This window comes from Microcaecilia unicolor, chromosome 4, assembly GCF_901765095.1.
Source record: "Microcaecilia unicolor chromosome 4, aMicUni1.1, whole genome shotgun sequence".
NCBI lineage: Eukaryota > Metazoa > Chordata > Amphibia > Gymnophiona > Siphonopidae > Microcaecilia > Microcaecilia unicolor.
The window spans coordinates 186,498,623-186,514,510 of NC_044034.1; the positions used below are offsets into that span (position 1 = coordinate 186,498,623).

At 40.5% G+C, this 15,888-nt stretch overlaps 1 protein-coding gene across 1 annotated transcript in view; it reads right to left on the minus strand.

The window, feature by feature from the left end:
* SOX6 (SRY-box transcription factor 6) overlaps nt 1-15,888 on the minus strand; it is an 802,914-nt gene that overhangs the window by 773,881 nt on the left and 13,145 nt on the right. The gene's annotated exons all lie outside the window — the stretch shown is intronic.

Here is a 15,888-nt window from a genome sequence, read left to right on the forward strand (position 1 = left end):
TTTGCCAGCTTTTGAATCTGTTCCAAGGCACGTGCAAGGACCTGATCCCTGTGACTTGGGGTCACCACTAGTGATATTGCACCAGTTGTACATGCTGGCAAATACATGCATACTCCTGCATGCCCTTATATGTATTTTACAAAAGGATCTGCATTCTGAAGTGCCTTTTGTAAAATAATGGTGGGATAGAGCATGTCCTGACCTGTACCTCTCAACTTCTAACTCAATGAATTATATAAAATAGGGCTTCATGTCTCATATTCACTTCACAATACCACAGCATCTCAGAACGACATGTGGGGAGTAACTTTATAATACAACACCTATGTGAAAAATCCAAGAAAATCCCTATTTAATCTCAACTTTATAGAAGCAACATAGGGGCCCATGTATCTTTATAAAGCAGGCTCTTAAAACCAGTCCCAACATCACCCAAATTGAAATGCACACACTTCATCTGCTCCAAAACTGGCGTAAATCTCTGTGTATATATCCTAAGGGGTAGTTTTGCTAAACTGTGGTAAAATCTGGGATTAACACGGGTTAATGCAAGAGTTTCATGTGCACTAAGCCCATTTAGAATATGGCATGTTTAGGACTTTTTCTGTTATGGTGATTGCAGGTCATGCCCATTTAGCATGTGGTACCTGCAAAGATTTAACAAGAGAGAACTTGCCGGCTCCTATTTAGGAGGTGCTAAGTGTTCCCATGTTAACTCTACATTATTTGGATAGCGCACGCTGATCATAATGCACCAGTCAGGTAACATATTCTGCCCATGACACCCCACTCAAAATATATATTTAACAACTTACTAATGCACGGGCTAGTATGCACAAACAAGCAAAATACCACTGTGGGGGGGGGGGGGGCAGTTGAGGACGTCCAAAATGTTTGAAAGAAAAACGTCCACGCCTTCGTTATGCCTCCACTGACACACACTTACCTCTCCCCCCCCCCCCCCCCCCCCACAGGGACAGCCAAATTTCAAGAGAGTGAAGTAGAGTGGAGGAGTGGCCTAGTGATTAGAGCACTGGTCTTGCAATCCAGAAGTTGCTGGTTGAAATACCACTGCTGCTACTTGTGATCCAAAATCCAAATAAATAAATAAAAGGGGTGTCAGAGGCATAGCAAAGGAATGGACATCCTTCTCACATAAATATCCACATTTTGGACGTTCTCAAATGCCGTTGCAGGAACGGAGGCATAGCAAAGGATGTCCCTTCACTCATACTCTAAAAAAAAAAGTAGAAAATTTTTAAAGTTGTTTTTTTTCAGGGTGGGAGGTGGTTAGTGATCACTGCATGCCTTTTTCCGTTCAGTTAGTGCATCAATTAGTCCACTGTAGTGCCCCCTAGGGTGCCCCCGGTTGGTGTCCTGGCATTTGAGGGAGACCAATGCACTACAAATGCTGGCTCCTCCCATGACCAAACGACTTGGATTTGGTCATTTTTGAGATGGGTGTTCTCGGTTTCCATTATCGCTGAAAACTGGGATGACCATCTCTAGGGACGACCATCTCTAAGGGACAATCATCTCTAAGGTCGTCCTAAATGTTGAGATTTGGGCGTTCCCGACCGTATTATCAAAATGAAAGATGGCCGCCCATCTTGTTCCGATAATACGGGTTTCCCCGCCCCTTCACGGGACGTCCTGTGAGGACGCCCTCAGGAAAACTTGGGCGCCCTGTTCAATTATGCCCCTCCATGCATTCTGCGGGAGCCTGTTAGCATGCTCTAACCACATGTTAAGGTTTAATACCCTTTAGTAAAATGACCCTTAAATATGTACCTGTGTATTTTATAAAATACATCAAAACTCCACAAAAAAGCTTTATACAATGACCCCCCTACCAAGTTTATGCTAGTGCCACTTCTCTGGCTGATTTTATTCCAAAAAACTTCGCTTACTGCAATGACAAAAATTATGGCTAGTTGCTGTCGAATAAATTAATCATGACACAATACCAAAAAATGTAAAGAAAAAAAATGAGTCTCTCAAGAATAATTTCAGCTATAAATTGCGCCAATGAACAATGGTGCCCAATCTCAATTAAGCTTAACTGTGCAGCTGTAAAAATAGACTAAGTCTGCCTGAAACGTAAAGGCTGGTTTTGTAAGGAGACTATTTTCTTAAGGAAGGCTGGGCTCTCTGTCTTAATCAGCCAATAAATTATTTCCTGCAATTACATTAAATGGAAAATTATCTTTAAATTGGGAGTGTTAATTGAAAATCAAAATTCTGACTGAAGTTTAGAAATTATACTCAGTATGTAATTATTCTGGAAAGACTTTATTTCTATTTCACAAACAGGCTTTTGGTAATTCCTCAAGTGACCATTTAGAAAGACTACCTGCTCACTGTGCGGCACATATCTAACAAAAGCATCACTTCTGTGTTATTAATGGAAAATCAAGCTCTATTATTTCATATGGCTTTCCTTTGCAGGAAACTGTGAAAGCATGAGAAACTGCTATGCAATCAAATATGGCACATTTGACTTTTGTGGAGCAAGTGTCTGAAAGGGTCTCATCTTAAATGGAAAAGGTCTGTTTTATTTGACAGCTGTTGGAGGGCAGTACAACACGGTTCTCATATTAGGGCAGGATATATTATCAAAAGTTCACATCTGTTAACAATGACTAGTTAAGTCTGTTAATGGCTTAACTGAAGCCAAGCTGGTGCCAAGAATGTTAGGCAGGCGGTCTGCCCTCACAATAATATTTGTATCCATGAAGCAGAAGGGCTCTCCATAGTGAACAGAATTTATCTAGTTTCCACAAGAATGGAAACAGGAGACTGAAAACTACAGGCTAGTAAGCCTTATCTCATTGGTGGAAAAATTCATGGAGGTTCTACTGAACGAAAGGGTAGTGAACTATTTACATCCAGTACGTTCCAAAATCTGATTTTATAACAGACAGGTCTTGTCAAATGAATCTGTGTGCTAAAAATAAGCACGCACTAAGAACGCTAGCGTTCCTTTGAAAAAGACCCCCTGAAGCTCTAAACGATAATACACTGATAAAACTATTAAAGAGTGAATGAGGCATATTTTCAAAGCACTTAAAATTGCAGAGTTACACAGTAACTTATGGAACTTTGTAAGTCTAAGTGCTTTGAAAATGAGCCCCATTGGCTCCTAAATCTTCTGCTTATAGTAGGAAAGTAATACAAGGAAAGTCAAGTAATCCTAAAACACCCTAATGAAATCTAGGAACTGTCTTGTTTCTCTGCTATTTGTATTGCAAAGTGATAAAGCCAAAAGCAGAACAATATGTAATAAAGGTTTAAAGAAAAAGTACGTGGTGGGTAATTTAATAACTAGGAACCTAGATTAAGACAGCCAAATTGTACCTATTTTAAGCCCATTTTATAAAGAAAAGTAGGCATCTACTTTTTATTATAAAATGGTATTGTAAGTAACCAAAAAGTGATCACTTACACTAGCGCTAGAGCATATAAAGTGCCACATCAACATTTTGCAAGTACAGTGCAATCCGCTTAAGTGCAAGGGTCTGGGACCAAAGAAATGTATGCAGTTAACCAGAGTGTGCATTTAACCGTTGTGACCCAAAGAAGCTTGACATCTGATAAACGTATGTACAGTACTATTTATTTTAACTTCTTTAGCCACTGCTTCCAAATTTCCCCAGTCATCCATGAATTTGCATTAGCCTTGTATGACACAGGAAGTTGCTTAACTTTCTTGAAGCAACGGGGCTGTTTGCTCTTTCCAATGACGAGGGGTTCGAACTTCTCACTCCCATCCATATTGCAGCAAAGGAGGATTGTCAGTCGGTCCTTCGATGTTTTACCTCCAGTAGTTTTGGCATGTTTGAATGCAAGTTTTCCATCAGGAATCGCTCGCCAGTAGAGACCATTTTCATCAGCATTGAAAATGTCACGAGGTGCAAACTCATTCAAGATGGTAGGAAGAACTGAAACAACCCAATTTTCAGCACCAAAGTCATCAGTGTCTTGTTTCTCACCATGCTGTTTCTTGAATTTTATGTTGTTCCTCTCCTTCCATCTTTCCAACCATCCAACAGTGGCTTTGAATTCAGTCAGTCCAAGACTTTCTGCTACCTGGTTAGCTTTCTCTATAAGCAGTGGACCACTGTTAGGAAACTGTCTGCTGCTGACTCGAGAAAACCACAGAAGAAGAGCATCTTCTACCTCCTCAGCTTTTCCCGCCCGTTTTCGTTTCCGTTGTGGATTTGTATTGTTATGCCAGTCTTCCAGAAACTGGCCTTTCTGCTTCAAGACACGTGAAATTTGACTGGGATTGACACCATATTCTTTAGCAATAGATAATTGACTTTTTTGTTTTCTAATTTTTTAAGAACTTCTATTTGTTCAACCAGTGTTAAAGTCTTACAGTTCCGCCATGACGACGACCCCGGTGTATGCCCTAACAACGTTCTTTCGCTTATTCTGCCTGTGGAAGTTAAAGAGGCAGTAAATTTGAAATCTTGTTGGTTGTCACGCGCCAATCGACTTATGCGGAGTCTTTCCTGCAGAGAAGCGGTCTTGAACCATGCATATAAGCGAATCTTGCACTTATCAGTGGTGCGCTAAAACGAAGTTTGTCCCCATAGAAATTGATGGTGCCAAAAACGGGACCGAAGTACGGCATGCAGGTAAACAGAGCATGCTCTTATCCGACGTGCACTTAAATGGAGTGCACTGTATATGTGCAAACTACCATATTTCGTAATAAACACACATACGTGCTTGGTCTGCCCAAGCTTCACCCAAATTCTACTCATGTGCACACTCACAATGAAAGTGCACACCATGCAAACAGGTCACTTATGTATGTAAATACCCAAATAAGCATGGAAATGATTGAAATGCCATCATTTATGCGCATCTTGGTGCCTAAACCTTCACAGCTTGTTATAGAATTCCCCCTTATGTCCAAGGGGAAAATGCACAAAAACAAGCCATTGGGATTTATGGGGAGCCAGCATTCTTAATAGACTGGTCACACCGACATCCCAGCACAGCAGTGAGGCACCCTAAGGGGCACTGCAGTGGACTTCACATAAAAGGTCCTAGGTACTGTGTAATCTCACCATTACTCCCTTATATTGTATGGTGAAATGTGTACCTAGGACCTTTTACATGAAGTTCACTGCAGTGCCCCCTTAAAAACCCACTAAAAACCTACTGTACCCAACTGTACACCACTTCAATAGCCCTTATGCCTGCAGGTGTCACCTATTCCACCACAAGTTTACCAGTTAGAGTGGGACATGAGCCTAGGTCCTCTTCTCTACAGTCCATTGTATTTACCACTAGGCTACTCCTGGGACCTGATTGCTGCTCTAATAAAAATGGCCATCATATCTGAAGCTGTCATAGAGCCTGGTATGTACTATTACATCTTAGGAGGATGTGAGGGGGTCAGTGACCACTAGGGGAGTAAGGGGCGTTAGGCCTTAGTCCCTCCAGTGGTCATTTTGTCATTTAGGGCACCTTTTGGCCACTTAGTCATGACTGAAACAGATCTAGCCAAAAGCATCTTAATTTTGGCCCTAGTTGTTTTCATTTTGTTCCATTATGTATTTATTTTATTTATTTATTTGTTACATTTGTACCCCACACTTTCCCACTCATAGCAGGTTCAATGCGGCTTACGTAATAAAAGGATTACAAAGCAAAGTGTAGAGAAAAACAGGTAAAGCTTAGCAGAGTAGTGGAGATGCAGAATAATGGAGGTGTGTGGCTAGATAATATTATTATTAATAATAGTAATAATATTAAGAGCTAGTTTTAGGCTAGATAGAGATAATTAGAGAAAAGGTCGAGGTAAGTATAGGGAAAATTGGAGGAGGTGTGATATGAGTTATAGCCGTTGTTGCAGGATCAGGTGATGAATAGATGGGATAATAGGGTTAGGACGAGGCGTTTGGGTAAGCTTCCTTGAATAGATGGGTTTTCAGAGATTTTCTGAAGGGTAGGTTGTCTTTGATAGAACGGATAGGTCTGGGTAGAGCATTCCAGAGTTGACTACCTTTGAAGGAGAAGTTGGAATCAAACGAAGATTTGTACTTGAGACCTTTGCAGTTGGGATAGTGCTGGTCAAGGTAATTTCGTGAGGATTCTGAAGTGTTTCTGGTGGGTAGGTCGATCAAGTTGGTCATGTAGCTCAGGGAGTCTCCATGAATGATCCTGTGAATCAAAGTGTGGACCTTGAAGTTTATTCATTCTCTAATAGGGAGCCAGTGAAGTCGTTCACGAAGGGATGTTGCACTCTCAAATCGTGATTTACCAAAAATGAGTCTGGCTGCCATGTTTTGGGCAGTCTGAAGATTTTTCAAGATTTGAGCCTTACAGCCTATGAAAATGCTATTGCAGTAGTCCACGTGGGTGAATACGGTGGATTGTACCAAGTTACGAAAAGTTTTCAGGGGGAGATATGGTTTAATACGTTTCAGAGTCCACAGAATTTTCAGGTTGTTGGATATGGGGAGAGTGACATCAGGGATATTAAGAGTAGTTGGAAGGAGTGTAGAGTGTTGGGATGAGAGGATAAGACATTGTGTTTTCTCTTTATTCAATTTCATCATAAAGGCGTTGGCCCAGGAGGTTATGATGTTCATGCCAGTGATTATTTTATTGGAGATCTCTGATAGATTGGATTTGAAGGGGATGAATATAGTGACATCGTCAGCATAGATGAAAGGGTTGAGCCCATGCTTAGACAGGGATTTAGCCAGGGGGATCATCATAAGATTGAAGAGGATTGGAGATAGAGGAGATCCTTGGGGTACACCACAAACTGATGACCATGGAGATGAGATTGTTGAAGTTGATTTAACTTGGTAAGATCTGGTTGTGATAAATCCTTTTACCCATTTGATGATATTACCACCAATTCCTATTTTATCCAGAAGTTTTGTTAGAATGTGATGATTTACTATGTCAAATGCACTGGATAGGTCGAATTGTAGAAGAAGAATGTTATTACCGAATGGTATTTCTTTTTTGAATATAGATGTTAAAGTGAGTAGCACAGTTTCAGTGCTGTGGGCAGGGCGGAATCCTGATTGCGACTCATGAAGAATGGAGAATTTGTTAACATAGTCGTTGAATTGAGAGGTTACCCTGTTTTCCATGAGTTTGATAAGTAAGGGGATAGAAGCGACAGGTCGGTAATATCGCTTGTTGAGTTCTTGGGGTTTTTGGGTATTGATGTAAGTAGTATGTTACCATGTTCTGTAGGGAATGAGCCTTGTTGTAGCAGGAAGTTGAGGTGGGAGGTAAGATCTGTAATAAATGCACAGGGGCATCTTTCATTAGGTAGTTGGGACAGGGGTCAAGATGACATTTAGATCTGGAGAGTTTGGAGATCGTCAGAGAAACTTCTTCAGTGGTGAGGGGGGTGAACTTCATCCATGAGCGGTCTGCCGGGATTTCCTCCATTATTGCAGAAAGATGTCTATATTTTGCTGCCACCCATGCCCTATCAAACACCCCCCTTAAATTTGGATGAACTGTGAAGTAAAACATCTAAAACCGTGGTGCCAAAAAGAACAGCTTGGACGTTTTTGAGATAGAGACGTCTTCTGCCATCTTATGACGTTGTTTGGACTTTTTTTTAATGAGCCCCTGTTTATCCTAAATTATGAAATTGGTGCAGCATCCAGAAAGCTGTAATATGTTTCTTAACTGTTAATTTCCTTTCTTTGAATCCTACTATAGTAATCCAGATGTATGGGTTATGGTTCCTTACCAGCAGATGAAGGCAGAGACCTTGAAGATTCCAATTACAACATTGCTATAAGGAAAGAGACAGCTAGGAACATTCTAGTATGCTAATGCCAAAGCAGCTAAAAGACTTGGAAAACATTTAAGGACAGAAGTACAAAAAAATCAACCCCACCCCGTGAAGAAAGAGGAGGATGTTTCCAACAGAGAAGAAACTATAAATTCACCAGTGGCAGACCAAGGCCACAAGAAACTGCAATATTCTTCCATCTTCCATGGCAGGACCTAGACTGGTCTGTCATGATTCAAGGACTTTCATATTCTTTATCATCCTGCTAGACCACTTCAGACCTATGGAATGCACCAAAGCTCTTGTTATCCCAATGGGAAGAATTAAGACTGTCCTGCCAAAAGAAAAGTCCCACCTAGCCTAGATATCAAGCTTGAAATGCTTGACAAACAAATCCAAAGAAGATGATATCATTGCCCTACAAATATCCCTGGTAGTCATAGCTCTTGCTTCTGCCCAAGACATAGCCTGAGATCTGATAGAATGGGCTCTAAGGCCCTGAGAAACTGGCTCACCCTGAAGAATATGGGCTAACTCAATAAACATAATCCAATGTGTAATCAATGTCTTAGAACAGTGATTCCCAAATCTTTCCCCAACTGGTCACATTTTCAGAATATCCACAACGAATATTCATGAGATTGATTTGCATGCATTACCTCATTGGTATGCAAATCTATCTCATGAATAGTCACTGTGGTTATCCTTAAAACCTGACCGGTTGGGGTTCCCCCAGGATAGGCTTCGGAATCACTGCCTTAATAGCATAACACGAGGACCATAGAAGAGGAAGAAAAGATAATCTGATAGACAAAAAAGATTAGTTGCTTCCAGTTTCAGGTAACACTTTGAAAGGATTTGAGAAGAACCGGATGCTATGGACATTCAGAAGAAAGGCAGGACCACTGCCTGATTTAAGTGAAAAGACAAAACCATCTTTGTGAGAAAGGAGGAAACAGTCCTCAGTGAAACTAAATCACTACCTTGGATGAATCTCTTCAAAAAGGCGGTTAATAAATCACAATTAAAAAAAAACTAAATAAGGATGTCTACAAGAATGTGCCTGAGGCTCAGAGATCTTCTAAGGAGAACAATCCAATTCAAAAGCTCAAAAAGAGACTTAGCAAGGGCTGACAGGACTAACTGAAGATCCCACTGCCATCATGCACAGACCAGGTGTTAGATCAATTTAGAAAATGTGATGATGGTCCGCAACAGAGAAACCACCCACTTTGCCTCTGAAACAGGTTGGTGCTACTACCTAAACCCTGATCAAGGCTTCCTTGTAAAAAGGTCAAAATGGCTAGAACGTCCGCTCACCAAAGGCAAACACCCTGATTACAGCACCAGGACTCAAAACACCTTCCAGACCCTGACATAAACCAAGGAAGTGGAGGACTTCCACACTTTCAACAGAGAAAATGCCTTATCAAAGGCCATGCTGTAAGCCAGAAGGGATTCAGATCTTCCATGAGAATCGTGCTCTGAATAAGAATCCCTGGGTTTCTCAGCAGGAGAAGCAGAGCACAAAGAAAGAGGCAAAGAAGATCCACTTACCAAGGTATGTGAGGCCAATCTGGTGCAATTTGAATGACTAGAAATGGATGCCTCTTGATCCTGTGAAGCAGTCGACCCATTAAAAACCAAGGAGGATGTGGTTACAGCAGTTAGCATATCTAGGTTTAAAAAAGGGTTGGACAAGTTCCTGGAGGAAAAGTCCATAGTCTACTGAGATAGACATGAGGAAAGCCACTGCTTGCCCTGGGATCGGTAGCATGGAATCTTCCTACTATCTGGGCTTCTGCCAGGTACTTGAGACCTGGATTAGTCACTGTTGGAAGCAGGATACTGACCCAGTATGGCTATTCTTATGTTCTTATGTAAAGAGGCAGGAGTTTACAACACCATGGTTGCACCAGAGCATCCAGGCTGCATGACCCAGGCTCCCTCCTGCCAGCTGAAGAGCTGGGACACTTGACATTGTGCCAAGTCACCATCAAGTTGAAGGCTGAAGTACCCAAACATCAGACCACCAGCAGGAAGACTACCTGACTGAGCTCCCATTCCTTGGAAACAAGAGTCTGATGTCTGAGAAAGTCTGTATGTACACTGCTCACTCCCACCATAAGAGCTGAGAGATAGCAGGGAGATTCACCTCTGCCCATACACAGAGTTCATCAATTTCCAAGGAGATTGCAGCATGCTTGATCCCCTTTGCTTGTTGAGATATGCCACAACTATAGCATTGATGGACAGAACATGCACCACCCAACCCTAAAGAAGAGGAAGGATGTGTAGTAATGCCAGATGGATCACCCTCACTTCCAGGTGACAGTTGGACCCTTTGGCTTCCACCAGCAACCAATGTCACTGAGCTAACCTCTCTAGTAATGAGCTTCCCAGCCCCTAAAGCTGGCATCTGTAGACACTAGAGAGTCCAAAAGAACATCTCTGAGTAGATGGTAGAGAACCAACAACCACTCCAGAAAACTGGAGATAGAGGTGCTGAACATCAAACTGGTAAGACTAAGGAGACCAGCAAAGCAAACTGAAGGGAACACATGTGGGCCCAGACCCATGGCACCACCTCCAAGGTTGCCAACATAGACCCCAGCAACTACAAGTAATCCTAAACCTTTGGTGCTAGAAAGCACAGAAGGCCTGGAGCTAGAACTGAAGTTTGCTTACTTGAGCCTGGGGAAGGACGACTAACCCCTATTGGGTATTAAAACAAACCACCATGTACTTGAGGACTCTTGCAAAATTGACAGTCCAACTGAAACCCTGCAGAAAGGAGACCACTCGAGCTGTTGCTCTTCTGGGCTCTAGTTCCTAGTCTGCCCAAATTAACCAATCATTAAGATAGGGTTGAACTCTTATCCCCTCCTTGTGAAGAAATGTCAGCACTACTACCTTCTCCTTAGTGAAAGTGTGAGGATCTGTGTCAAGACCAAATGGGAGAGTTCTGAATTGAAAATGCTCCCTCAAAACAAAGAAATGCAGGAAGCACTTGTAAGCATCTAGACATTACCACTATTCAGGTAACCTCCAGCACTGACTGCTTTATCCAAATATTCAGCATTAGTGGCACTGGTATTTGTTGAACACCACTTTAAAAAATAATACTAATTGAGAGAACTTAAAACCCCTAGAAATACCCTGGACCGATCACTACAAACTAAATGTATTCCTACACTGGCGGAAGAAGGGCTTACACAGAATACAAGAACACACATCCTTCAGCACAAGAGGTCAAGTAGACACGAAAACATTCTGGCAACTGATATACAACAACAAATGGACAGCACAAACGGACTCCGATACTACCTCTTAGAATGGGATAAAAGATGCAAAAGCATACTAGATGAAATAGCACCCTTACGAACAAGAACCTCGAGTAAGCATAACTCGATACCATGGTTCAACAACAAACTGGAAAAGCTAAAAACTCAATCCAGAAAGCTCGAACGAGCATGGAAAAAAACAAAAGATGAACAAACACTCAAAGCATGGAAACAAATACAAAGAAAATACAAATACGCAATAAGACAGACCAAAAGGTCATACTATAAAACTAAAATAAGGACTGATTACAAAGATGTGAAGAAATTATACCAGCTCGTGAACAAACTCCTAGACACCAACAAGGTCACTACAACGAACACAGAGATCCCATCTGCAGATAAACTTGCTAAGTATTTCAATGAAAAAACTGTAAACCTACGCAACACGCTACCTCAGGACAACACTGATATCGAAAACTTCCTTAATGAGCTGGACCCAACCATTGGAGAATACCCGGCAGACCGGACCTGGTCAAACTTCACACTCCTCACCGTCAAAACAGTTACCCAAGCGCTTAGCAGGTTCTCCAACACTCACTGCAAACTTGATATCTGTCCCAGCTACCTAATGAAATCCGCCCCTGACTGCTTCATAGCAGACCTCACATCCCACCTAAATTACATGCTTTAGCAAGGTCTCTTCCCCAAGGAAAATGGCAATATCCTGCTCACCCCGATACCAAAAGATACCAAGAAAAATATAAATGAAATCACTAACTACCATCCAGTAGCATCTATCCCATTGGTAGTCAAACTGATGGAAAGCATGGTAACCAAACAACTTACAGACTATATAAGCAAATTCTCAATACTACACGAATCACAGTCAGGATTTCACCCCCATCTACAGCACTGAAACAGTACTACTCACTCTCCTAGCCAAATTCAAGCAGGAAATAGCAATAGGCAAAAACATCCTTCTCCTTCAATTCGACATGTCCAGTGCATTCGACATGGTAAACCATAATATATTAATAAGATTACTAGATAACTTCGGGATTGGTGGAAATATACTTAGTTGGATCAGGGTTTCCTAACCACAAGAACATATCAAGTAAAATCAAACTCTAACATATCATCACCATGGAAAGCAGACTGTGGAGTACCACAAGGATCACTGCTATCTCTGATCCTCTTCAACCTAATGATGACCCCACTAGCCAAGTCATTATCCAACCAAGGCCCCAACCCTTTCATCTATGCAGACAATGCCACAATATACATTCCTTACAATACTAAATTGACAGAAATCACCAACGAAATCAAGCTCAGCTTGAACATCATGGACTCATGGGCAAATGCATTTCAAATAAAACTCAACAAAGAAAAAACACGTGTCTCATGCTCACATCGCAACACAGCACGGACAACCCCACAAGTATCAACACCCCAGATTATACCCTCCCTTTCTCAGAAAGCCTGAAACTCCTCGGCGTTACAATGGACCGCAACTTAACACTAGAGAGCCCAGTGAAATCCAGAACAAAGAAAATGTTCCACACAATGTGAAAACTCAAACGTGTGAAACAATTCTTCCCGAGGGATACATTTCGCAACCTGATACAGTCAATGGTACTAATCTACGTTGACTACTGCAATGGTATTTATGCGGCATGCAAAGAACAAACCTTAAAGAAACTTCAGATCGCATAAAACATGGCAGCTAGACTTATATTTGGAAAAACACAATTTGAAAGCGCAAAACCCCTCCGCGAAAAACTACACTGGCTCCCAATCAAAGAATGCATTGCTTTCAAAATCTGCACCCTGGTTCACAAAATTATCTACGGTGAAGCCCCGGGATACATGACAGACTTGATCGATCTACCGGCTAGAAACACATCCGAATCAACACGAACATATTTAAATCTGCACTACCCAAGCTGCAAAGGACTTAAATACAAATCAACTTGCTCATCCAGTTTTTCCTACATAAGCACACAACTGTGGAACGTATTACCAAAAGCCTCGAAAATGACAAACGACCACCTCAACTTTCGTAAAATGCTAAAAACTAACCTGTTTAAAAAGGTATACCCTACCGATCCAATGTAAATGCCCGATCTCTGCAACACAACAAAACTAAAGTACGTAATGGACATAACACAACTCTCCCGCTGTATGATTCTCTAATGTGGATGTGCCACACGAACTTTACCTACCACAACATCACTTTGTATTTGTTCACACCGGTGTCGGCAAATGCCTCTCTGGTACTATGTAAGCCACATTGAGCCTACAAATAGGTGGGAAAATGTGGGATACAAATGTAACAAATAAATAAATATGCATCCTATTCTTTCTCTGCTGATAGACAGATTTTATGCAAAATGTACACATTAATCAAGTTAATATAAATTAATCCATAATTGGACCCCAATCCTCCTAGTATTTACTATTTTTTAAAATAATACCCTTGCTATAAGGATTTATTTAAACAATGACATTTGTAAATGTGAAGCAAATAACCAATCTGATTGTCCATAAGACTGATTTACTATACCATTCAAAGCATAAGCATCCATATCTAGAGAAGGAGAGAATCCGGCATAGATGGATGCTATTAGTGAAAATAAACTGATATTTCTTCTTGTATTACACCGGTGAAGAATTTCTAAATGTTTATTCAGCTTTTTAATAAATGTCTAGACTTCATGTTAAGTGTTATTATCAGATCTGTAACACACTAGGAGTTACACATAATAGGCATTGGCAACATTTTTTTCAAATCATTAAATATGCATTAAAATGTATTAATGTTCTATATTGTGTCTCCATTTAAATTGTTCGACTCCTTTCCTGCTTGTAACAAGATAATGGAAAGTCTATATATTTAATGGGAGAGGGATGGGATTTGATATACTGCCTTTCTGTGGTTACAATCAAAGTGGTTGACATATTATATACAGGTACTAAGTTGTACCTGGGGCAATGGAAGGTTAAGTGACTTGCCCAGAATCACAAGGAGCTGCAGTGGGAATCATCTCAGGCCACTCTACTAACCATTAACTACTCCTCCACTGGGATTTAACTAGGTCACCCAAGGATTCATTTAAAATTGCTAATTATTTTAGGAAAGATTCCTCTAAATTAAGTATGTGTGCTTTATATAAAGCAAAAAAAAAAAAAATCCAGGTTGCAGATCTTCACATCTTATCATGAGGCAGAAAAAAAAAATGGCTGAACTGATACCAAAAGTGAATTGAAGGTGTCCTGTCAGGTTTACCTACCATCTCCTCTAATATTACCAAAATGCTTTTATCAAGGGGAAAAAAATGGTTCAGTGGAAACATAGTAGTCTTGAAAATATCAGACTTTCTATTTATCAAATGTATTTCTCTCTCTCTCTCTCTCTCTCTTCCTTCTAACACTATTACTAACACTATTACTGCTACTTTCTACATGTGGACATGTTAAGATTACATTTGAAGAAGAAGAAGAAGAAGAATAGAATTGCTTCCATTGTTATGACCTCTCTCTCTCTCTCTCTCTCTCTCTCTCTCTGGTTGTTCTTCAGTTGTTTATGCTCTGGTCATAGTGTAGGTTAGTCTGGATGGTGTCACTTGTCTCTGATATGGTTATTGTATTACCCCTTCTCTAGAGGAAAGGAGGGTTGAGAAAGATACAGACTTTCAAATACCTCAGTGGTACAAATAGTGTACAAGAGGAAAGAATTTTTTTTCAGTTGAAAGGAAGTTCTTAACCAAGAAGTCATGATCAGAGAGAAAGGTGTGCTGAGAGCAGATTCAGGAGTAACACACAGAAATGTTTCTTTATAAAACGGTGGACAATGTGTAGAAAAACATCCCAGTGAAGGTGATGGAGGCAAAACCTGTGGCAGAACTGAAGAAATATTGGGCCAGGAACAAGATCTTTAGCTGTGGGGAAACCAGAGTAAAGTCAGAGATTAATCAGATCTTAACAGGATGCAAAAACAAATAAGTAAGGGGGGTTGCATGAGGTGTTTATCTGCCATCAGGTTCTATGTTTTTATGATAACTAACAGCAGAACAAAACATCAAGGATCCCTAATTGGATAAAAAGTGGCTAATAATAGAAGTTGAAAAAATTCTCTGGAATGGAACAGAAAACAAAAGTGAAACACTTTTATCATATGGTATGTGATAAAAGTGAAACACTTTTATCACATATCATGTAAATATCACATACCATGTAAATGAGTTTATCTTGTTGGGCAGACTGGATGGACTGTACAGGTCATTATCTACCGTCACTTACTATATTACTATCACATTTATATGGAATCCAGAAGTGTTCCTTAAATATATTTTACACTTTTTTGACCTTTTATTTTCCTATTGGGCTTCCAGATCAGGCAGGACCAGGGATCTGGTGGCAGAAGCTTTCATTTGTAAGGATCTGGAGATTTCACATCCTCTCTAACCAGTGGTGTGCATTACTCCAGGAAAAAAAAAATAATGATCCCAGGTTCCAATCTAATTCATGTTTAATGTGGGATAAAATGCCATAAATGAGTAAATAAATATAAACTTTTAATGTTGAGCACCTGATTCTCAAAGTGGACATATTCCAAACACTATAATGAAAATAAAATGATTTTTTTCTACCTTTGTTGTCTGGTGACTTTCTTTTTCTAATCATGCTGGCCCACTATCCGATTCTGCTGCTATCTGTCCTCTTAATTCCGTTTCCAGGGCTTCCTTTCCATTTATTTCTTTACTTTTCGCCTTTCTTCTTCATTTCTTGCCTACATCCGTAAATAAAAGCTGGGTC